The sequence below is a fragment of the Sorex fumeus genome, unplaced genomic scaffold (genome assembly GCF_029834395.1).
Source record: "Sorex fumeus unplaced genomic scaffold, SorFum_2.1 ptg000206l, whole genome shotgun sequence".
In the NCBI taxonomy this organism is placed as follows: Eukaryota; Metazoa; Chordata; class Mammalia; order Eulipotyphla; family Soricidae; genus Sorex; species Sorex fumeus.
Window position 1 is genome coordinate 443,165 of NW_026606263.1, and position 23,974 is coordinate 467,138.

Below are 23,974 nucleotides of genomic sequence, written 5' to 3' on the forward strand. Positions count from 1 at the left end.
GAAGCCTCTACTGCACCCCAGGAACTGCCTAGATGTCAGGAATTCAGTGAGAAAGAAAGCACGAAAGCACCTCCCAGGTCCGAATGGTCCCGCTACTAACAATGTGGAGACTGAGAGTTCTGGGATGCTAACGGGAGGATGCTTGTGTCCTGCCACAAAACTGGCCTTCAGAGTACCCCTTCTACCAGGGGCCGCCACTTTTTACTGATCTTGTCCCTCATAAATAATGCACTAGGAAAGCCCCATATGTTCGGTGTTTTATTTTTTTGTAAACTCAATAAACAGACACGAGTGGAAATATCTCCCTTTGCAGAAAGCGTTAGAGAGAGAGCACCGCGGTAGGGCGTTTACCTTGCACACAGCCAACATGGCCGACCTGAGTTCGATTCCTCCACCCCTCTCGGAGAGCCCGGCAAGCTACGGAGAGTATCTCGCCCGCACGGCGAAGCCTGGCAAGCTCCCCGTGATGTATTCGACATGCCACACACAATAACAACCAAGTCTCCAACGGGGGACCTTACTAGGCCAGCTCGAGCAAATCGATGAACCATGGGAGGACAGCGACAGTGATAGCAGAAAGCTGACACACCATTCCAAGAGAAAAGAAAATAGATTCCAGTCAGGGTTCAGTTCAAGCTCAGTGTGGAGCTCAGTGTGGAGCGCCCGATGCATGGAGTGAAGGCAACCCTGCATCCCTGCAGACACGACGAGCCACGGGGGCCATTGAAAACATCTCACCAAAATGGATGGCTCTCAGGATCGATCCTTTTTTTGGTCCTTTTATTTTGAAGTTTGTCTTCTTTAGAGACACACCAGGCAGTGCTCAGGGATCACTCCTGGAGGGTCTGTAGGGGAGCAAATGGATGCAAACCTTTCTCCTTCTCACTGCGCTGACACTAGTGCCCTCAAACTGGTTTTCTTTTTCAGTTTTGGCTTTTTGGGTCACACCTGGTGAAGCACAGGGGTTACTGCTGTCTCTGCACTGAGGAATTCCTCATGGTGGTCCTCAGGGGACCAAAAGGGACGCCAGGAATAAAACCCGGGCCGGTCGCGTAAAAACCAAGTCTACACCCACTGATCTATCGCTCCCCCCCCAAAGCCCAAACTAGTTGTTTTCAAACAATTACCAGTTTCGATCAAATGGAAGAAATAGAAATAAACATTTTGTTCAAAGGAAAAATAGAAATTTCTTTCGGTTTTGAGCAGTGATTTCACCACCCAGTGAAGCTCAGGAAGGGCCTCTACGCCAAGCATTATGCTCTAGATTTCCTCTCTCCAGTGCCCTGTCATCCACCATCAAAATCACATCCTTGATCGCCTGCCAGCAGAATATCTGTCCCCAACGTGTAAATTTTACCAGCTGACTCACACCCAGTGACTCCACTCTCAAATCAAATGGCTGCAATGCCAAAACCTGAATCTGCAGTTTGAGTTATGCAATGAAACGCAACAGATGACTACGAATTTGTGGAAAGAAAGGAATGAGGCAGTGTGTTCAGACTTGCGGGCAAGCTGGGGCTCCCTCGGGCTCCGACACGTTCCTCTCCGGTTGGGGGCCGGAGCGATGGGTTGTGGGGGAGGGCGAGGTTCTCGTGCCCCCGACCCCATGGGGCCTCCCGGGCCAGGGCTACCAGGACACACAATGAAAAACAAACCTGAGAAGGAAACTCTTGCTCTTCTGGTCGTCCTTATTTCCTTTCTTCCTGACCCTTTCCGAAAGACTTTCGCACTCGAACCTTCCACGACACTTATCAGCCCACCTGCCCGGGACCACCGCCCCCGACCACGCGCCTCCAAATTAAAAAACTCCACTCCCCTCATGCACTAAAATAGAAATGTGTAGACAGACAAACCTCTCGAAAATGCGGGCGCTCGCGGCATTCCCGGCTGGGGAGCCGGCGGAGGCTCAGGGCTCCCAGATGGACCACTCCGAGCCTGGCCAGGGAGAAAACTGTCCCTATGGAATGCCCCCACGCCCTGGGCGGGGCGTACCCTTCCCGCCCCACCACTGTTCCTCACAAGCCAACAAACAGTGTTGAGATTCCTCTGCCCACAAAGACCCCATGGAAAGGCGGGGCTCTGTGACCTCACCTACACTTCAGGTCAGAGTTTTAAAGGGCCAGACACCACAGAGTCCTGACCAGGTGCTCTCAACTAGGGAAGGCTAATTGTTTCCCTATTTCAGGTCTTGGATCAGATAGTAGGACGTGGAGGGGGGTGGTGTCACCAGGTACCAGATGGATGGAGTGAACACATGGTCTATGGAGCTAAAGATTTTCTGTTTTCACTAGGGCAATGAAAGTCACAAAGATTTCCTGGCAAACACCCACCAGTAAGCGCCCCGCACCTGATCCCTAAACTTCACCACCAAAATAAAAACAATGCTGAGAAATCACTGGACGTTACTATTCAGATCTCATAATTTTTGGTGTTGATTTATCCATTGTTGGGGGGCACATTCTGTAGTGCTCAGCACTTTTGCCTGACTGCTCAGGGATCATCCACAGTGGGCAAGGGGAACCCTCCAGGGATCTAATCAAGGAACCTGGCTCAGGTACTTCCGAGCTGGACTATCCGAACATCCTCAGCAGAACCCACAAACCCAAGGCCTTAAATACTTCAAAAAAAAATAAATAAAAACACCTTTACCAACAGAACGCACCGTAAAATCCTGGGACACCTACTCAGGGAGAGATGAGAAGTCTGGGGGACTTTGCAACTTGATGTGAGAACAGAATTTCATGATGTACAAAAATCCCAACACTGGAATCTGACAGACAGTAAAGGGGTAGGGTGTTGCCTTGCTTCCACGGATCAACCCTTGATATCCGGAATGGAGCCAAGAGCACCGCCAGGAATAATTCCTGAGCCAGAGCCATGAGTAAACCCTGATGACCCAGATGCACGGATGGGCTACTCGCCCCCCCCCCCCAAATAAAAAACAACAAAAACTAGCCCAGAAAGTAAATTTTCATTTGTAAACCCAAACCACCTCTCATGACCACACTCTCAGGATGTCCCTGGACATCATGGTAACTGAGAAATACAGGACCGAAAGCAACAAGATCCCTTGTCCTTGGGGAGCTGCCTCCCTGCCTCTCAAAATAAATCTGCCTTCTATTTTTTGGTTGGAGGCCACACAGCTTAGGCGAATCGGTTATTCCTGCCACTGCACTTAGGAATCAGTCTTCGTGGTGCTCACAGGATGGAATCTGGGTTGCAACGTGGATAGACAAGGCTCAAAGTGCTTTGATATATATGTCCCTCACCCCAAGGCCAGCAGCCCCCTCGATCAGCTCTGCTCCCACCGGCTGGGGCCCATTTCGGACCTGGCGGTGATTGTGGCTGCAGAGCCCCCCACCAGGATCACACGGACCCCCAGGACCCATGCACCTCAGAACAACACCCACCATACTCCACAAAGTCCGGGTCCTCCTAAAGCCTCCGCTGCTCCTCAGGAACTGCCTGGATATTGGGGAACAAGTGAAAAACAAGCAGAAAAGTGGCCCTCAAGCTGGCGCGGCCCTACCACTCACAGTACTGAGATGGGGACGCGTGGGGCGCTCACGGGAGGCCTCATGTCCTCACAAAATTGGCCTTCACAGTCAGCTTTCCTCAAGAAAGCCTACTTTGTCCTTTACCCATGTGATCAATGACTGCTGGAACCCTTGTCGAGGATACCAGCAACTAGAGATCCTGAGTTCACTCTGAGTGCAGAGTTTGGAGTAAACCCAAGCTCTCAACCAAGGGCAAGGATGTCAAGCCCCACAAGTTTACATTGAGGTAAAAACAAAAGGGAAGATGGAGGGTTGCAGGCCGTACACAGGGTGGGGCTCTCTTCCTGCCCATGGTCAATCCAGGTTCGATCTCTGACAACCCCATATGCCCCCCATCAGCCAGGCATGATTCCGGAGTGCAGAGCCCAGGAAGAAACCCTGAGTACTGCTGGTTTGGCCCAAAACAAATTAAAAAAATAACTTTATAGAATCCAATGCAGGCTGGGCAATAATGCACAGGATTGGGGAACATGCGTCGCACGCAGAACCTCTGACCTGATGCTGGACACCACCTGGCCTCCCAAGATCACTTGCAGTGACCCAAGCACTGAGCACAACAGCGGCTGAGCTGTAAAACTCTAAGAAAGAAATGATCTTAGAGACTTGAATGACAGCACAGTGGACACGGCATTTGCCTTGCAGGCAAACCAATGGGGTCTGAATCCCAGCATTCAATATGGTCCTCGAGCACTGCCAGAAGTAATTCCTACGTGCAGAGCCAGGAGAAACCCCTGAACACCACTGAGTGTGACCCAAAAGCCAAAAACCTAAAGGAACACAATTTAAAAGCACTGTAGCACTGTCCTCCCATTGTTCATCGATTTTCTCGACCGGGCACTAGTAACATCTCCACTGTAAGACTTCTTATTACTGTTTTTGGCATACTGACTACATCACTGGTAGATTGCCAGGGGTTTACATGCGGGTGGTATACTCTTGGTGGCTAGCCGGGCTTTCCCAGATGGGCAGAGGAATCGAACCCAGGTCGGCTGCGTGCAAGGCAAACGCCCTAAACTCTATGCTATCACTCTGGCCCAAAATTTAAAAATTACAAATAAAAGGTAATGAAAATGCCGAGTGTAACCTTGAAACAATACCAAGAGAAGAAGCAAAACACTCAAGTGTACAAAGAGAAGTAAATTTATTTGATTTGTTTTGGGTCACACACAGCAATGTATAGGATGTTTTATTAGCTCTGAGCTGAGGAAACACTCCTGGCTGTGCCTGAGGACCATACTGTAAGCCAGGGACTGAATCAGAAGTGATTCCTGAGTCACCCATGACCATCACAAGCTGGGCCACAAAATGAAACAATCAGAGCAAAAAAAATTGAGTTGAACTCATAAGAAATAAAGCCAGGGACTCCAGAGATACTCGAACAGGTTGGGACTTGCCTGTACACGGCACACACTTAGCAGTATGACCTCTATCCATTCCTCCGGGTGAAGCTCAAAGCCACCTCAAGGAAGGTCACTGTGTCCTGAGCCAACATACACAAGGGACAGGAGCGAGGCCATCGTACAGCATACTATGGGGTGTTAGGATGAGACACTCGTCGCCCTCGAGGAGCTCAGAGCCTCTCGTTCTCCCCATTCCAGTCTGGAGGAACCAGCTTCCAACCACCTTGTGGCCTAACGATCCCAGGAATCCCTCACAGGGAGCCAGATCTGCTACAACAACATTATTCTAGAAAGTCCCTGCAGGTTCTGGACAGGTTCGAGGCAGGTTCTGGACTTGCATGTAGCCATTCCAGGGATAAATCCAATGAGCACTACAGAGGGGAAAACCTGAGCAGAAACACAACAGGACCACAAAAAGCAACACTGGGTTGGAACAAAACACCAGACGCCCCCTCTCCCCCAATGCCATATCCCACATTCCCTGTTCCATGTTCTAGGAATGAGACGGAGACAGACAATGTCAGCAAGTGACTGACTCAGAGCTATGTGAGGGCATAAGTGTCTGTTGTTCCTGTATTGAAGCCGCCCCCAATTATCTCTTGGCAGGAAAAGTGACCCCAATGACACTGACGGCCCCAGGCATCCTTGAGCAGTGAGCTGGGGGTACTCATGGAGCACCATCTGGGCATGGCGCCAAAGACAGAACAGAACAAATAGACACAAACGTGGCCTCAAACAGGAGAGTGTTGGGCACCCCTGTCAGCAGCCACATTGAGGGCTCCCTTCTGAAAATGTGCTCCTGTCACTACAGTATGTCATTGTGTCCTTCTCCCACACCTGCAGACGGTGCGTCACCATGTCTCCAGCATCTGTTAGCAGGAGGCTCATTACAAAGACCTGGGGGAAAAGTCAAAGCCGTCAGCACCAAAGAGGGTCCCAGCCCCCAGGGTTCTGACTGCAAATCCCTGCACTGGACCTGGATACACAACTACCAGCCCCCACCTGGGGAAAACACTGCCCGATGCTCCTTCCTCTACTACTTAGGAAAAGCAGCTCGGGATCCGGGATGCCTGTGGAGAGAGGAGCCCTGGGCTCAGTGTCTGACTCAGCCCTGGGACTCTTTGCTAGACCCCATAGGAAGGTCGCCACAGCCTCATCCAGGAGCTGACTCTGAGCCCAGTTGCGCAGGGCATCAGCACCACCTGTAGGCCGACATCAAGCTGACCAAACGCCTGAAAGTGGCTTTGCCATGGGAGTAGCCACAGGCTCTCTGCATGGACAAAACTTCATTCTCTCCCCCGCAGGGCAGGACAGGGCCATGCGACTGGGTGCTCTCTCCTGAGGACCAGGGTCATTCCTGGACCCTGCGCAGCTAAAATCAAGGCTCCGGCACATCCCGCAGGACCCTTGTTCATCTGGTGCTCAAATACAGCTACCCTGAATCAGCACACTGGCATGAACCTCATCAAGCACTCGCTCCTGATGTGCAGGAATATATTTGAAAACCACACACTCAGCATGTTTTACAGCAAAATCATCTTACTATGCAGGCCGTTGACTAAAGTACATGATGTGTGTCTACCGTGGAACTGTAATAAATATCCTATCTTGGAGGACTGGGTGATGACACAGCAGGTATGATCAGCTTGCAATGGGCTGACCAAGTCCAGATGCGTCCAGAGCCAGAAATAACCTGAGAATCACTGGGTATTATAGAACATCTGAGGGGGTTTGAGGTCCAGGACTGAATGTATTCTGATTTATCATTTACAGAGGTCAAGCATTTCAACAGAGGCATTTCTTTTGGGGAAATAATCTCAAGGAGACCGACTACCCAAGACTATACTGAGAAATTCTCTCAAGGTGAATTCGCACAAGCATCCGTGTGCTTTGCTATTTCCCTGCTTGCACATATAAAGAATAAAATTTACTTTTTAGTAATATTTGCAGTTATTTCGACATACACAGTAAGAAATAAACATTCCAAAACTTACTTCTCTCAGGTTCAGGAGCTAAGGTTAAAAGCTGGCTGGGATTTTATCAAAAATTCCACATGGAGTGCTCAGGCCAGTTTCGCTTCCCACACCCCACAGCGTCAGGTCATTTGGTCCTGATGGCTTGGAAAAAAGATAGTGCTTTATGACTTCTAGGCCGTCCCATCTTGAAACCAGGGTAGCTTTGCTTCTTGCCCCAGGTCCATCCAGAGATTCTCAATAGGATCCAGCTTTCTGGAGTTAGAAACTATGGCAACTGAAGCCTGAGTCAAGTAATTATGATGAATGCCCAGCAGTAAATATATTTCAGAGTCAAATAACTCACAAAAATTAAGAGTTTACCATTAACTTTTTTGTTGTTTTGAACCAAAGAACATTGCTCTATAATGATAGATTATAGATTATATAGGTTATAGGGGAAATAGAAATGGAAATAAATGACTACATAAAGTCCTGAATCACCAGAAGACTTGACTTTTTGAGTTAAATATAAACTCAAGGGATCGGAAGTGCTCATAAAACCACTTCTTGGGGCGGGAGGGGGGGAGGAAAATTCGCAATTCATTGATCAAGCCTAAAACACTTAAGGTAAATATCCAACACTCATGTAAAGACATATTCTAGAGCCAAATATTTAACGAGGATCCTTAAGTCCCCTTTTCCTGTTTTTTTCTTGTTTGTATGCTGCAGAAATCCGTGTTTTCTCCTGAATACAATGACTCTCTCATTGCCCTCACATCCTCTATGTGTGTTTATGTCCATGTGTGTGTGTCTGTGTGCATGTGTTTCAGTTTTGGACCACAACTGTCAGTGCTCAGTGAATATTGCAGCTCTGGTATCAGGGTTCAGTCCTAGGGGGGCTCAGAGACAATATGGAATAGCAGACGTAGATCAAACCTGGGTTGTCCGCTTGCAAGGCAAGCACTCGACTTGATCTAGTATTGATCTGACCCTTTCTAAGTCAATTATTTCCTCCACATCAGCCAAGCTTCCCCAACACCATCACCCATCCTGGAAACCAATTATTCTCTTCAAAATAAAAACCCCAAAACTTTAGCCCCAGTACTCACCACAACAGCTGACGGTCGTCTAGTGAGGGTGGGATTTCATGTGTGGGGTGCTTTGCAGCTAGTCCTTAGGAAGCAGAAATACTTGATCTAGGAAAAAACAGAAAATTTGGGGCTAGAGACAGCAAAACAGGTACGGAACTTTCCATGCATGCAGCCAACCCATATCAATCCCCGGCATCCCATTTGGCCCTCAACTACCACCAGCAGGAATTCCTGAGTGCAGGGCCAAAAGTAAACCCTGAGCATCTCCATACATGGTACACAGCCCAACCAAAACAATAATAATGAAAAAGTTTCATTTGTAAACCCCACCTACCCGCAGATCCCAAGCCAACGGTGGACCCGCTCCATCAAAGGACAGAGGACAACTAGGTCTCCTCTGTAGGGAGGCTGGGAACTACCCTTCGAAGTGAATCTGAAGGTCTACATAAGTGATGCCAGGGCCAAAGGCTCCCGGGTAGGGTGTAGTGACGTCTTTGCTGACAAGTTCTGGAGGGCTAAGCCCCACCTTCGGCAGGTCCTGCAGTGCTTCACAAACCAGCCTCTGACCCTTTCCACCTCTGACCCTTTCCAGAGTTGGACGCGATCTTGGCCAAGGTAACTCACTCACACCTGTGACCCCAGCACCACCGCACAGCCCCCACTGCACCGCCCAAAGTCTCTGGGTCCCCCGATGGTCTTTGCTGCACCTCAGAAACGGCCTGGGTATGGGGAATGAGGAAAAAACTAGTGTGAAACCGACCGGAAAGATGGTGTGGCCCCACTGCTCACAGTGTGAATATACGGAGGTGCGAGGAGCTCCAGAGACGCAGCTCTTGTCATGTCACAAAATCAGCCTTCACAGTCCCTCTGTCATGCCGTCATGGAGGGGCTCCAATTCCTCCTCTAGCCACGAGACCAATGGCAACGGGAAACCACAACTAGAATAGAAAGGGTTTCTGAAGGGCCCATCTATGGCATAACTTGTGCTTATGCCCGGAGACTTAAAGGGCCACGGTCTAGATGCAGAGAGACACTTTTTGCCCACCCACGTGAATCCATGCTGCAAGGGGGATGGACTGATCAAGGACTGGAGAGGTAGCTGCTGGAGTGGTTGCTCACCATTGGGAGGCTGGGGATAAAGAGAAGACCCCTGATCCTGTACTGGTCAGTCAAACATTGAACCGATGCCCTCACACAGTTCATCAGGCAAAGCACATGTGGGTAAATTCAAGGTAAATCAGGCAGGTTGGTTCATAGCACCTGACCTTACGATTCCCGGCGAATTATTCAAGATGGGGCAAAAGCAGTGACTCCAAAGCCAGCCCTGGAAATGCAGAATGGAAATGCCCTAGCAGAAGCTCAGAGAGCTGGACAGACACTGGAAAAGAGAAAAGACTGGTTAGAACATCAGAGCGCACGGTCCAATAATACTGTCCAACCAGCCAACACACTACCTCTTGAAAACGCACGACCAGTGTAAACTTGCCTACTAGGAAAACCACAGAAGGCAGTTTCAGAAACACAATTCCAAAGCCAGAGTATGGAACAAGAGCAGGTGGACGCTTGCCTTGCATATGGTATATCTGGGTTCAATCCTCAGAATTCCAAATATACCCCTGAGCACCAAAGACGTGAAAATCCATGAGTAAGCCCTCAGCAGAGCGGGTGTGCACCAACAACAAAGATATATAGAGTATTTGTGTGTTATACATAATATATAATATATCATATAAATTACACATATATAAAATTTACTTATATTTATGTACATTTACTTATATTTATTATCTCATTCTTACTTTGGACAAACTGGCAGGCTACCAAATGTAACCTGCCCACAAGGCAGAGTATAGCAAACTCCCCGTGGTGTACCCAATACGCCAAATACCAGTAACAATGATGGATCTCATTCTCCTAACCCTGAAAGAGCCTTGAATATGGCACTTTTTAAAAAAATTATCTGGGCTAAGACGAAGGAGACGTTCCTGGGGCTAGCTCGAGGCAATCGATGAACAACAGGATGGTTGTGATCATGATGTACACGGACATACATATAAACATCTAGAGTATATTCCAACACTAAGCATGGAGATTAATGGGCAACAAAGCATTCCGGTCACCATGAAGCATTTTTTGGCCTTCAAAAGACCTGAATCCTATTCATCATTCTAGTGAAAACTAGATTAATTGGACTTGGCTAATTCCAATTATAATACTTATTTTTTTCTCTGATATTATTGAACTGATGGGTGGGATGCATGACTGTGACCAAACTTGCAAGTAATCACAGGTAAACAGAGCAGCCTTCTGGAATGTGGGGTGCTTGGGAAGTGCTGGGATGTGGGGAGCTTGGAGAACTAACCTATATTCACAACACTGTCAGACCTTTGATACAAGGGGTCCCTTCCATCCTTTCAAATGTCTTTCTACGCACAATAAATTTCATTTAAACTGTTTCCAATAGGTGCCAAAGAGATAGGACAGCAGGTAGGATATTTGTCTTCCACAAGGTTTAACAGGGCCTCAGAGCACCACCAGGAGTAATCTCTTAGCATGTCTTGGTGTGACCCAAAATGATGAAAAAAAGTTTAAAAATTAAAATAACTCTTCATTTCATGCCAATAAAGAACCTTGCCAGTGCCATTTTGCTAAGATGAGTCAAAAAATTACTTATCCTTTATACTTCCACAACGCTAATCAGTACGTGGAACATGGGAGGGAGAGATGACACAGGAGGGAAGGAGCTGCTCACACACGACAGACCTGGATTCTATAAGGTACCCCATAAGGATCCTGAGGTACAGATATCTAAACTCCTTAGAGCTAGGAGTGGGCTCAGCTGGTTGTGGTTCCCCAGACAGAACATGATTCAGGATGAATTAAAAAAGATGGTATGTCTGTTTCTGTGCCATAATCCCCCCAAAGCCCAGGGCCTCTAAGCCAAGCCACAGAGATAGTCCAGCAGGGATGGTTTTTGCCTTGTACGAGGTCTGGCCTGGGTTCAAACCCACCTTCTCCTATGGTCCCCAAGGTAGGAGTAATTCCTGGGGAGGTGGGAGTAACACCTAAGCATGTCTGGGTGTGACCGAAAAGAAAAAAAATGCTTGTTTCATATGTATTAGGACACCCATACACTGCCCAGGTAGACAGGTAAGATCCTAAGTCAAGTCCGAGTCAGCAAACAATGGGGCAGTGGACAGCCTTGACAGCTCTGAGCGAGCAGCATCTCTTTTGCCTTTTTATTTATACACATTATTCCTGGCTTTCACCAGAAGATCCAGAAACTACAAGTTAACATACGCGTAAAATTCAAATATCTGGACACTCACATAGACTTTCCCTTACTGACTGACATCACATGAACTTGTCACACACTACCAGGATCATTTCCTTCCTGACTGTACTTCTGAAGCACACCTAAAACTCTGGTACAAACAAAACAGGCTTTAAGGGTGGCCTGTATTGACATTGTAAAGTCTTATTAGGGAATCGAGTTATGTAGTATGAATGTTATGATATTTCCAAGGCTTAAGACTTGGGATATAACTAAGGTTGCAACAGTGGACAGGGGGCAGGTTGGAGGAGGGATCAGGGAGGAATCCGAGCGAAGAACAGGAGAGAATACGGGAGGAAGAATCAAGAGGAGGAGGCTGGAAGAGTGGGCGAGGGGAAAGAACCAAGGATAATGTTAGAAGGAGAATACAAGGGGAGAATAAGAGAGAATGGAGAAGAGTATCATGGAAAGTAGGGAACAAAGAATCCAGGAGGAATCCAGGAGAATCAGGAGAGGAGTATAAAGGAGAAAAGAGAGAGAAGAGTGGAAAATCAAAAGTGAATGGAGAGGGATTGGGATAAACTGTAACTGATACCAACCAGCCAGGCCCTTGTTTTCTCCTTTGTGAACCCATGGCCAGTGGCCATTCAGGGTGGAGAAAGCAGTGTGTGACCAGTGAACACAGGTGGCGAGAGGTGCCGTGGAATTCGTATTTATTTTTTGAATACATACTAAAGGTCCTCTAGCCCAAAGAATTGGAATCTGGATTTCTTACTGGCCATGGCCAGCCTGCACCTTAAAAATAATATGCTGTTCCACTGAACTTCTTCATTGGAACAATACTATTGATTTCAGGGGGCTGGAGAGATAGCACAGCGGATAGGGCATTTGCCTTGCACGCGGCCAACCCGGGTTCGATTCCCAGCATCCCATATTGTCCCCTGAGCACCGCCAGGAGTAACCCCCGAGTGCAGATCCAGGAGAAACCCCTGTGCATTGCCAGGCGTGAACCAAAAAGGAAAAAAAATAATAATATTGATTTCAAATCTGCAAATCTTACCAGCTCACTCATACTCAGTAACTGTGTCCCTAAAACAAATTGCTGAAAGGTCAAATCTTGAAGCCCTGTTGTGAGTTCTGAAACCAAACACAATACGTCCAATTGAACATCCTTGAATGAGGCAGTGTAGGTGGAGGACAACTCTACAGTTGTCATACCCCAAAGCATCCCAGAACAAAAGGAAATCCCTTGGGGGGATCACTGTGAGAAGCTTGGAAATTCTACAAAAGCTTTTTGGGTTTTGTTTTTTGAACAATCTCAGTGATGCTCGGGGACCAAGGAGCGTGAATGTCATGGACTGGCAAATGCAGAAAAATAATGTCAAACCAAGAAAGTAAAACACAGGATCATTCCAAGATGGAGAGTCCAGAGGTGTGAAGGGCAGTGTGAGTGCTGCAAAGACACCTAGATCCAGGAGCCCGAGGCCCCCACAGTCACCAGCGTGTTTCATATGTATTAGGACACCCACACACTACCCAGGTAGACAGGTAGGGTCCTCAGACACTCACCTGCTTCCACGCCTTTAATCACTGGCCTCAGGGCTCCTCCTTCAAGCCAGGAGATGACTGGAGGCTTCAACTCAGAATGCCTTGAACCCTACAGAGACGGAGCATGGATTGGTCAGAAGGAAAAGGTGCCAAGTAAGCCCCGCGTGTCTCTACAAAAAAACAGAGTAAATTAGTGGGAAGGCATGAACAGAATCTGCACTTCTGAAATGCCACATATTTGTGGTTATCGAAGAGCTAAGATCTAGCTTTTAGTTTAAGAGTGTAATATGGGGCCTCAGAAAATACCAGCGATAGTATATTTCTGATCTTGCACACAGCCAAGAGGAGTTTGATCGTATCACAATTTGTACTTTTGTTTTTGTCTGGTTTGGGATGCTCACCTGGGGATGTTCAAGGCTTCCTCCTGACTGTGTACTCAGGATTCACCTCTGCTGGTGCTCAAGGACCACATAGAATGCCAAGAATAGAACCCATGTCCACTGTTTGCAAGACAATCACCATACCCACTGAACTGGCACTCTAGTCCCAGCACCACCTGGTATGTTATCAGCACACTTGAAGTGATGCCTGAGTGCAGTAAACCCAAAAGCTTAACAAATCCAAAAATGGACAAAGTTGGCCAAAGCCTCCAATTGTTTATAAAAGTAAACAGAAAAGGATCCAGACAGACAGCACAGCATGTGGGGCACTGGCCTTGCTCACACCCAACAGAGGTTTGATTCCAATATTCCATTGGGTCCCTCAGCAGTCAGCTGTGATCCATCACTGCATAGTCCAGAGGAAAACCCTGAGATTTGATGAACCAAGAAACATTGATCCCGTGCACTCAAATAGAGCGGTGTCTGATGAGGTGAGACCCTAAGAAATAAATGAACAGTGGTAGGAGAGACATCACAGCGTTAGGACACAAACGGTGCACACACATACAGGTTCGATCCCCAGCAGCACACATGGTCCCAGATTACAGCATGAGTAACTTAATACACAGCCAGGAATAATCTGAGAACCGGAAGGTGAAACCCCAAAGCCAAATCAATGCAAAACAAAGAATTTGAACTTGACGGACAAATGCAACATTAGGAGGGGTAAGGCGGCAACCTTTTAAGCTGGCAAATGGGTCCAATACTCAGCACACCATAGGCCCCGAGCAATCCCAGGAGTGATCCATCAGCACAATTAGGAGCATTGCCGTTGTGCCTCCAAATAAAACCAAAATCAAAACCAAAACAAATACACAGAAGTAATATGTAGCATAAGAATTAAACTGAGAAGCGAACTCAGGAATGACACAAACTAATTAGAGGGACCTGAACGACAGTACAGCACAAAGGGAGCTTGCCATGCCTGGGGCCAACCTGGGTAGACCCCTAACGCTCCAGAGACTCCTGCAATCCCACAGAGAGTGATTCCTATGCACAAAACTGAGAGTAATCCCCAAACGTCAAAGGTGAGCACCAAAAACAAAACCAGGGAAGGAACTAGAGGAACAGCTACTGCACAATTGTCCAACATCCTGGCCCATCACAGTCCCAGCTACTGTTGGATACACAGCCATAGCCTGGGACAGGGAGCCCACGTGGTTCTCTCCAGACACGGTCGGCCCCACACTGCTCTCACCAACGGTTGACAGGTCCTGGTAGGTCTACAGAATCATGTGCCTGTAGCCCTTCCATTGAGAGGCACATCCACTCCTGTGGGGTGATGCTCACGGTCACATCCGGGAAGGTCACCAAGTCCTGAGCCAACACACTGGGCAGCAAGAGTCAGGGTCTATTTCTACTCTGTTCCCTGGGCTGCAAGGATAGAACACAGAGCCCTAGAGGGGCTCAGATTCTGTTCCCTTGGGAGCAGTCTCCATGTACACTCCTGGTTGACAGAACCCAACATCTCTCTAAGACAGCTGCATCTGATAAAATCTGAGTATGATCTACTACAAGGTTTCTAAAGGTGGTGGTCTTGCTCCTGACCCCAGGGCATCCCAATCACTGCTCCTACAAGCACTGCAGAGTAACAACTGCATGGAACCAGTGGTACCCAAATGAGTGACTCTGCTTTCAGCCCAATACACTAAACATACACCCCCTGCACCTCACAGCCCATGTTCGAAAGAGAAGGGGACACGCAATGTCTAGTCACTGACTATGCATGCAGATATGTGCCTGTAGGACTCTCGTCATGGTTCAGGGCCATCCCAATTGGCTTTCGAAGTGGAAAAAGTGTCTAGAGACCAAGAGCTCTGCTGCCTTAGGGCACCCACACCCTGCCCATGGCCTGAGACAGGTAGGGTCCTTAGACACTCCCCTGCATGCATGCCTTTGCTCACGGGTCTCAGGGCTCCTCCTTCCAGCTAGGCGATCACAGTAGGCTTTAACTCAGAATGCCCTGAACCCTAGAGAGATGGGGCATGGATTGGTCAGAAGGAAAAGGTGACAAGAAAACCTCGTGTGTCTATATAAAAGGTAAAGGCCCTCCCGTTGTTCATCGATTTGCTCGAGCAGGCCCAGTAACGTCTCCATTGGAGACGTTGTTGTTACTGTGTCTGGCATACTGAATACGTCACGGGGAGCTTGCCAGGCTCTGCCGTGCTGGTGAGATACTCTCGGTAGCTTGCCGGTCTTTCCGAGAGGGATGGAGAAATAGTGGCCATGTGGGCCACTTCTAAGGCAAATGCCCTACCGCACAGAGTAAATTAGAGGGAAGGCATAAACAGAATCTGTACTTCTGAAAAGCCACAGATCTGTGGTTATACAAGAGCTAAGATCTAGCTTTTGGTTTAAGAGTGTAATATGGGTCCCAAGAAAATACAAGAGACAGTATAGCCTCGATCATGCACACAGCCTAGAGGAGTTTGATGGCATCACATTTTGTACTTTTGTTTTTGTCTGTTTTGGGATCCTCATTTGGGATGCTCACAGGCTTACTCCTGACTCTCTACTCAGGAATCACCTCTGCTGGTGCTCAGGGACCACACAGGATGCCAGGAATAGAACCCATGTCCACTGCTTCCAAGACAATCACCCTACCCACTCTACTGGCACACTAGACCCAGCAGCACATGGTATATCATCAGCACACTTGAAGTGATACCTGACTGCAGTAAATGCAAAAATGAACAAAAATGGCCAAAGCCCACAATTGTTTTTAAAAGTAAAGAAAAAAGGATCCAGACAGACAGCATAGCATGTGGGGCACTGGGCTTGCTCACAACCAATAAAGGTTTGACTCTGACATTCCATAGGGTCCCTCAAGCCGTCAGCTGTGATCCCTCACAGTCCACAGGCAATCTCTGAGACTTGATAAACCAAGAACCATTGAAAGTGATCCCGTGGACTAAAACAGAGCAGTGCCGGATGGGGTGAGACCCGAAGAAATAAATCAACTCTGGTGGGAGAGACATTACAGCAAAAGGACACTGACTCTGCACACACATCCGGGTTTGATCCCCAGTAGCACACATGGTCCCAGAATATAGCATGAATAACTGAATACACAGCCAGGGATAATCTGAGTATTTGCAAGGGTTATTTCCAAAGCCAAATCTATGTAAAACAAAGAATTTGAACTTGAGGCCAGATGCAGCAGTCGGAGGAATAAAGCATCCCAATCACTGCTCCTATGAGCACTGCAGAGTAACAACTGTGAACGGAGCCACTGGAACCCAAATGGGTGACCCTACTTTCAGCCTAAAACACTATACGTACACCCCCTGCACCCCATAGCCCACGTTCTAGGGAGAAAGGGTCAATCAATGTCCAGACATCTACATATGCACATATACGCCTGCAGGACTCTCATCACAGTTCAGGGCCATTCCAAGTGGCTCTCGAAGCGGCAAAAGTGTCTTGAGCCCAACAGCTGTGCCCGACCCAGAGATCCATTTCTCTGGCTCTCCTAGACCAGCACATGCCCAGAACTGCAAACAGAGCAGCGAGTAAAAGCAGAATGTGTTCCAGAGCAGCGACTCTCTCCTGAGCGTGAAGGACAAAATAAGGAGTAATAAGCATGTCCTTGGACTTGAGTCACTGTAGCTGCCAGGGAGCAAATGACTCCAGCAGACCCCAGGGGCCCCGTGATACACACCAGGTAGGAATCCAGAGAACAGAGTCAAGAGGAAGTCCTATGCATCTCCCCTGTGAGACAAAAGTAACTCTAAAAAGAAATAAAGGAGCAGGATTGTGTAACAGGACAGCAGGTTGCAGACAGCGAGTAGGGCTGGTGATCCTCGCCAACCCATAGGGTTCCCTAAGCACTGCCAGTTACAATGCCGGAGTGCAGAGCCGAGAGTATAATCCCCAGAATCACAGAAAACAAAATACCCAGATACAAACCCAGGACTCCCAGCAACCCACGTGGTCCCTGAGATCTGTCAGGAGTGATCCTTGAGCACTGAGGTACAAGTACTCTTTGAGCTGGGTGTGATCCAAAAGCCAAATACAACAAAACTGACACAAACATCACCTCCAACAGCAGCGACTGGCACTCCCACCAGGAGGCACATCACAGGATCCTTCCTGAAATAACTCAGACATATTTGTCCCAGGAAGCCTGAGCACTCCTGTCACTGCAGCACCTCATATTGTTACTCCCCTCCTACCTGGGGTTGGTGTGACAGATGGCTTGTCACCATCTTCTGCCGCCTCTGTTTCTTCCGAGGACCAGAAACCTGGAGAAGTCAGAGCTGAGAACATTGGAGAGCAGCACAACTCCCCATCTCTGACCAGCCACACCCTTGGGCACTGGCTCATGGAACCACCTTGGGAACAATGCCAGATGCTTCTGTTTCCCCAGGAGAAGAAAATGAGTGCTGACGTTCCCAACAGAAGGTCTGGGCTTGGCTATGAGAGAGAAAACTCAGCGCTGCCTTGGCCTGGGGTCTCCCCCATGGGTCCCATAGAAGGTGCTCACAGGCCCAGCCAGGAGCTGACTCCAAGGCCAGCTCACACGCATCAGCGCCACCTGCAGGCCGGCAGGAGGACTGCCCCCCGCAACCATAGCGCAGAATGTGGCTCTATAACTGGGGCCGACCCTCTCCTCTATAAAGAAAACCAAACTTTGAACACACATACACACACACATGCACAGAACCTTTTCTCAGTGTGCTTACCTTGATAGACAGGGGTCTAGACAGAGCTCTGCAACTTGATATGAAAGCAGAAATTGCTGTACGGACAGACTGTAAACTGCTACGATGCTTGTCTTGCTGACACCAATCACTTCTCTACATTCCGGTCGCCGCCACAGCACTCCAGGAATAATACCTAAATCTAGAGCCAGATTAAACACTCGGGGTATCTCCAGGGATTTAGAGCCCCCATTCTCCACACCAAAAACTATCCGCAAAAGAAAACTAACATGAACAAACTCCAGCAGGATGCAGTCCTCAAGCACTGGCAGGTGTGGCCCCAAATCCCATCTCACCTGCTCCCCTAGTAGTGAATAGACCCCGGGAGAGTAGCTCAAAGGGTTGAGCACGTGCTTTAAGGTGGGGGACATGGACTCTCAGAGACACATAGACAGAGGGGCAGAGTCCCTGACCATCTCCAAGTTTGTAGCAAAAAGAAGCCAGAAAATAAAAGACAGACTTCCTCCTGCTCTAGGACTGCACCAGCCTCCAGAGTGAGGCATGTACGACTTAGTGTACCTGGTCCCTGGAAACCCCCTTTCCGAATGAAGTTCATTCCAACAGCAGGGCACACACCTGGTCTGGGAGAGAGGGTCAGTGGGTAGAGCGAGGCTGAAAACTTGACAGGTGAACCAAAAAATCTTTTTCTGTGGAAAACAATTACATAGGATTAGCAGAGATAGTACAGTCGATAGGGTGTGTTTCTTTCCAGCAGCTAAGCCAGATTCAATTCTCCACAGCAGTTAGGGCCCCCCTGAGCACTGCCAATCACGATACTGAGCTCAGATCCTCGACTAAGTCCTGAGCTCTGAATGCTTTGAACCAAAATCTACAATTCAAAAATAACAAATCAAAATTTTTCTGTGCAAAGAGGCTGCAGACATAGTACAGCTGCAGAGGTGCTCGTCTTACTGGAGAAAAACGATATTTCTCTACTGCCATCCCATATGGTTCCTTGAGCACCACTTGGAGCAACCCGAGTATAGTCAGGTCTGCCCCCCAAAAACCTACTAAAAGTTAATTAAAACAAACCGATAAAGGCAAGGGAGCCATGGTGATCATTTATCCTTCGTGAGAGCGCTCAGGGCATGCACTGAAAGAGCAGAGGTGACTTCCTGCTAACACTGCACACTCCATTGCAGGACCCCTGTGGCCCCAAACAGCCCTTAGGCACCACCTCCTCTGTCACCAGGCTCTGCATTCTCTCAAAGCTTCCTATGGGACCCCCAGAACCGACTGGAGTTGGGGGGATGTGAAAGTCAAAAGCTCTACCGCATACTATTGGACCCAAGCGAGTGAGGAATCGCCCCCCAACCCCACCCCACCGGGCAGGAGGCACGTACATGGAGGGGACACTTGCCTTGTATGCTGCTGACCAGGATCGAGCCAGCATCCCCGTGGGTCCCCCAGCACCGCCAGGAGAGATCCCTGAGGGCAGAGCCAGGAGTCAGCCCTGAACGAAAATTGTTTCGAAAACAAGAACGAAACAAACGCCTCCCACGGCTTACCTGGGGGAGGAGGCTGCGTGGGAGGCCAGGGACCCCTGCAAGACTAGCCCCCAGGCGTCTTCCTCAACCACTTTTCTTCAGCGCCTCCCGGACCGCCCCTTCACAGCTGCCCAGGGAGACGCCTCCAGCCCAGCCCCCTGTTCCATAAAATGCAGAATAAACGGGACAAACCTCTGGGCGGGGGCTGGGCGTCCAGGGGAGGGGCCACCGCCCGCTCGGCACAGAGCGACCCCCGCTCACAAGGCGGAGACCGCGGAGGCTCAGGGTGCCCAGAGCGAGCCTGCGGAGGAGGAGGCTCTGAGGAGCGGCTCTCTCAGGCAGCTGAGGAGGAACTGGGCGGGACCCCCTAGTCCGCCTGGTCGCCCCTTCCCGCCCCTCCCCGACTGCTCACGCTCCGACGACTCCGGTGCCTGGCGGGAGATTCCGCCGCCCCAAAGACCCCAGGGAAAGGCGGGGCTCCGTGACGTCACCGACACTTCCGGTCAGAGTCTTAAAGGGCCAGGCTCCAAATACTCCTGACTCGTCCTTTCTTTTTTTTTTATGTTAAATGTTCAGTTTATATTGACCATTTGATGCATTAAAGGAAAAATCTGAATAGAAAAGCATGGAATAGTTAATATATTAATCATTAATTTAGCACTCTGAAAATTCTTTCACTATCAAACCTGTTACCAAGAAACCATTATATCTTCCGACAGATCATTTGAGCTTCTCTGTAAATGAGAGCATGGGTTTAAATTTCATAAATGCATTGTACAAAAGAGTTATATATCAACTTAATACTGTAAAATAAAGATAAAGGATATCAAGCTAACAATTTGTTTATTTTATTTTTTAATCACTGAGTTGCCTAAACATAGCTTTCATTGAAAAATATCATTACTGCTCTTCTCAGTTCGTAAAATTAAGAATTTATATAGTGTCTCATAACAAGTCTCAAAATGGAGACGTTACTGGGCCCACTGGAGCAAATTGATGAACAATGGCAGGACAGTGTTACAGTGTTACAATAGTATCTCATAGACACAGGCACACACATTAATGGCATTATGTCATTGTCCAAGATACAGAATAATTTAGCATGCTTCAAACCAAAGCAAGTTACCCACACTGCTGAAGTGTTTGCTATGTTTTATGGAAAAGCCTCTCCATTGACCAGAAAGAGTAGAATTCTTTTTGCTGTCATTGAATGGAATATGTCACTCGTAATAACCAGGAGACAGAAGGCAAAGGAAAGGAAAGGGAGAGGAAAAGAGGCTGGGGGTGGGGAGAGAGAGAGAGAGAGAGATAGAGAGAGAGAGAGAGACTGAAGGAGAAGTCAGAAAAAGGGAAAGGGAAAGAAAGATTGATTCCTAATGAATGTATAAGTGTGCTCTGTAATTTATTTTTTCCTCCAGAAATATTTTCCCTTTGAGAAACATACTTCCAGTTGAATGTTACTGATAGTACCTTTATAAACATGATTTTACTAATAAGACTTCTGTGTTTTATTTCGCCTATTTTCTTCATTTGATAAACTCCCTTTCATCCCCAAAGAATCATCTTTTTATTGACGCCTACCTTTTCTAGTCTTTTCGGTCACATGAGGGCTCCTTTTCTTTATTGTTGAGGCTCTTTGCATCTCTCTCATCTCTTTGCATCTCCCCCACTTAAATAAATGGTACTAAGACAATATCAACATCTATATCAATCTATGTATACGTATATATATATATATATATATATATGTATATATACACATATAATCAGTTCCAGATAGAGGAAGAAATTAAAAATGAAACATATAAACATACAATTTTTTTAAAAAATGAGAAGCATTAACATTTTACATATACATAGTCATCACTTCATAAAATGAATTGGGAGTGGCTCTTTTTTTATATTCAATGAATAATTCATGTAAGATTGGAATCATCTGTTTTTGAACATTTGGTAAAACTCACCTGAAAATCCTCTAGAGCCTATTATTATTTTTTGTATGAAAAATGTATGGGCACTAATTCAACTTTATATAGGATCATTTGGATATCCTCTTTCTCTTTTAAAAAATTACAATAAATGCATTCTCTAAAAATTTTCATGTTTTACGTAAATTTTCAAAAATATTTACATTTGTGCATTATATCCCTTAGTAGATTTTAATCTCTGTTGACCATTGACCATTTCAATATGTCTCATTTATATTCTTGTTTTATTTGTACCTTTGGGGGAACCGGTGGAGCTTTCTTTTTTCAAATTTTTTTTTAGTAGTTGGAAGAAATAGCTAAGAGGACGAAGAACCTCCGGCTCCGGGCACATCTCTTTGATTCCACTGTTCTTCCTGCATTAACATATGCCTCAGAGACCTGGGCCCTAGGCAAACAAGATGAGAACGCCATTCAGGTCTCCCAAAGAATAATAGAAAGAATAGAAAGAGCTATGCTTGGAATATCACGTTCCACTCAAATGAGAGAACGAATCCGGAGTTCTGACATCCGTCGACGATCAAGGATCAGGGACGCTGTCTCATTTGCCAAGGTGTCGAAAATCAGATGGGCTGGTCACGTAATGAGATTTAAAGACGACCGTTGGACTAGAGCTGTTACTGATTGGATTCCACGGGATGTCAAGAGACCGCGTGGCCGCCCACCTACCAGATGGTCAGACTTCTTCCTGAAGATCATGAACGATCGGTTTGAGGCCCTTCATGTTCCCAGAGCGAACAGATGCCATTGGGCTACACTAGCACGCAACAGGGACAAATGGAGACGTTACTGGCGCCCGCTCGAGCAAATCGACGACTAACGGGAAGTTAAGTGATTAAGTGATTTTTTAGTAGTCGGAAATGTATTACTCATGTTAAACAATTTTTTTATTTGGTTTATCCCAATTATTTATTTGTTTTCTATATCATTAATTTATGCTTTTGCATTTATTATCACCTTTTGAAAAATTTTACTTTAGTTTATTTTACTTCTTTTCCTGATTACTTTCTTTAATTACATAAATTACTTGCTGAATTTTCAGACATTAGAAAAACAAATGTATGTACTCAAAATTATAGATTTCCCTCAAGCAGCTTATAAACTTTATCTTACCAATGTTGAAATTCAGTATTTTAAAAACTAACTTTCAGAGTCAGAGAGGTGTTTTAGGAAGTTAGGCCTTGCATGTGTTTCTAGTTTTCCCCCGGCATCAGATAGGCCCAATAACCTTCTTCCCAAATCCTAGCACACTAGAAGTGATTTCTGAGCATAAAGCCAGGAATAAGATCTGAGCATAGCTGGGTGTGGCCCAAACCACAATTCCTGGTAAAAGTGAATAAATAGAAACTAAGTACTCTCAAATTTCCATTTTAGTTTCTTTTACTCATGAGTAAATAGAAATTTATTTTTTACTTTCAGGAATTTGTGTTATCTCTATAACAATTATGTTCTATGTTTAATCAGGCTATATGATACCAGCTTTTATTTTAATTTGTTGGTACTAATATTAGTTCTGGCCAGTCATTGTAAGTATTCTCTGTGAGCTTGAGAGAATGTGCATTCTACACTGTTGGCGGACAGTGTATTGTATGTACAACTGAACTTATTTTACGAATCAAGGATATGTCTCAGTGATAAAGCATGTGTAAGGACTCAGATTTGATTCCTGGCGCTTCTAAAAATAAAATAAATAAACGAACAAGTTTATTGCTTTTTAAAATATTTTGTATCACAACTCGTTTCGTTTGGGGGGTGAGTGTGGGCTTTCCAGTAGCAACCAGAAAAACTGCTAGACAAATTCTAAAAGAGCTGTAACACTTTTAACTAATTTCTTGATTTACCTATTAGTGATGATAGAATTGCCCACAAAGACGATGGTGTTAAGTTCTTCACATAAAAAAAGTGTCTGTCTGTGGCAGAGGCAGACTTGGGGTGGGGTTGGAAAGAGGAAAATTGAGGACATTGGTGTTGAGAAGTGTACACGGGTCAAAGGACAGGTGTTTGAGCATTGTAATACTGAAACTCAATCATGGACAACTTTGTTTTTCTCACGGTGATTTAATAAAAGAATTTTAAATACTTGAAATATTTTGAAACTACTTTATTAGGTGCATTTAAGTTGGAATTGTTAAATCTTTCTGGTAAGTCTGAATTTTAAATAATATATAGCAATCATACTAATTTCATTTTGTATTTATTATCTTCACAGGGCAAAGCCTGGCAAGCCACCAGTGAGGTATTCAATATGCAAAAAAACAGTAACAACAAGTCTCACAATGGAGCTGTTACTGGTGACTGCTCGAACTATTTGTTGAACAGCGGAGGACAGTGCTACAGAGCTATTTATTATCTTAAATTCTGTTTTGTGTTGTATTAATAAACTTTCATTGACGTTCTTGTGGGCTGGAGCGATACCACAGTGTGTAGGGCGTTTGCCTTGCACACAGCCAACATGGACCCGAGTTGGATTCCTCCGCCCCTCTCAGAGAGCCCGGCAAACTACCGAGAGTATCTCTCCCACATGGTAAAGCCTG

General features: G+C 46.7%; 1 non-coding gene across 1 annotated transcript; it reads right to left on the reverse strand.

Moving 5' to 3' along the window:
- Positions 1-23,198: 23,198 nt before the first annotated feature.
- LOC130017604 (U7 small nuclear RNA) lies at positions 23,199-23,260 on the reverse strand. Its single transcript, XR_008791436.1, has one exon. It is a non-coding gene; the product is annotated as a U7 small nuclear RNA (small nuclear RNA).
- Between the last annotated feature and the right edge of the window lie 714 nt (positions 23,261-23,974).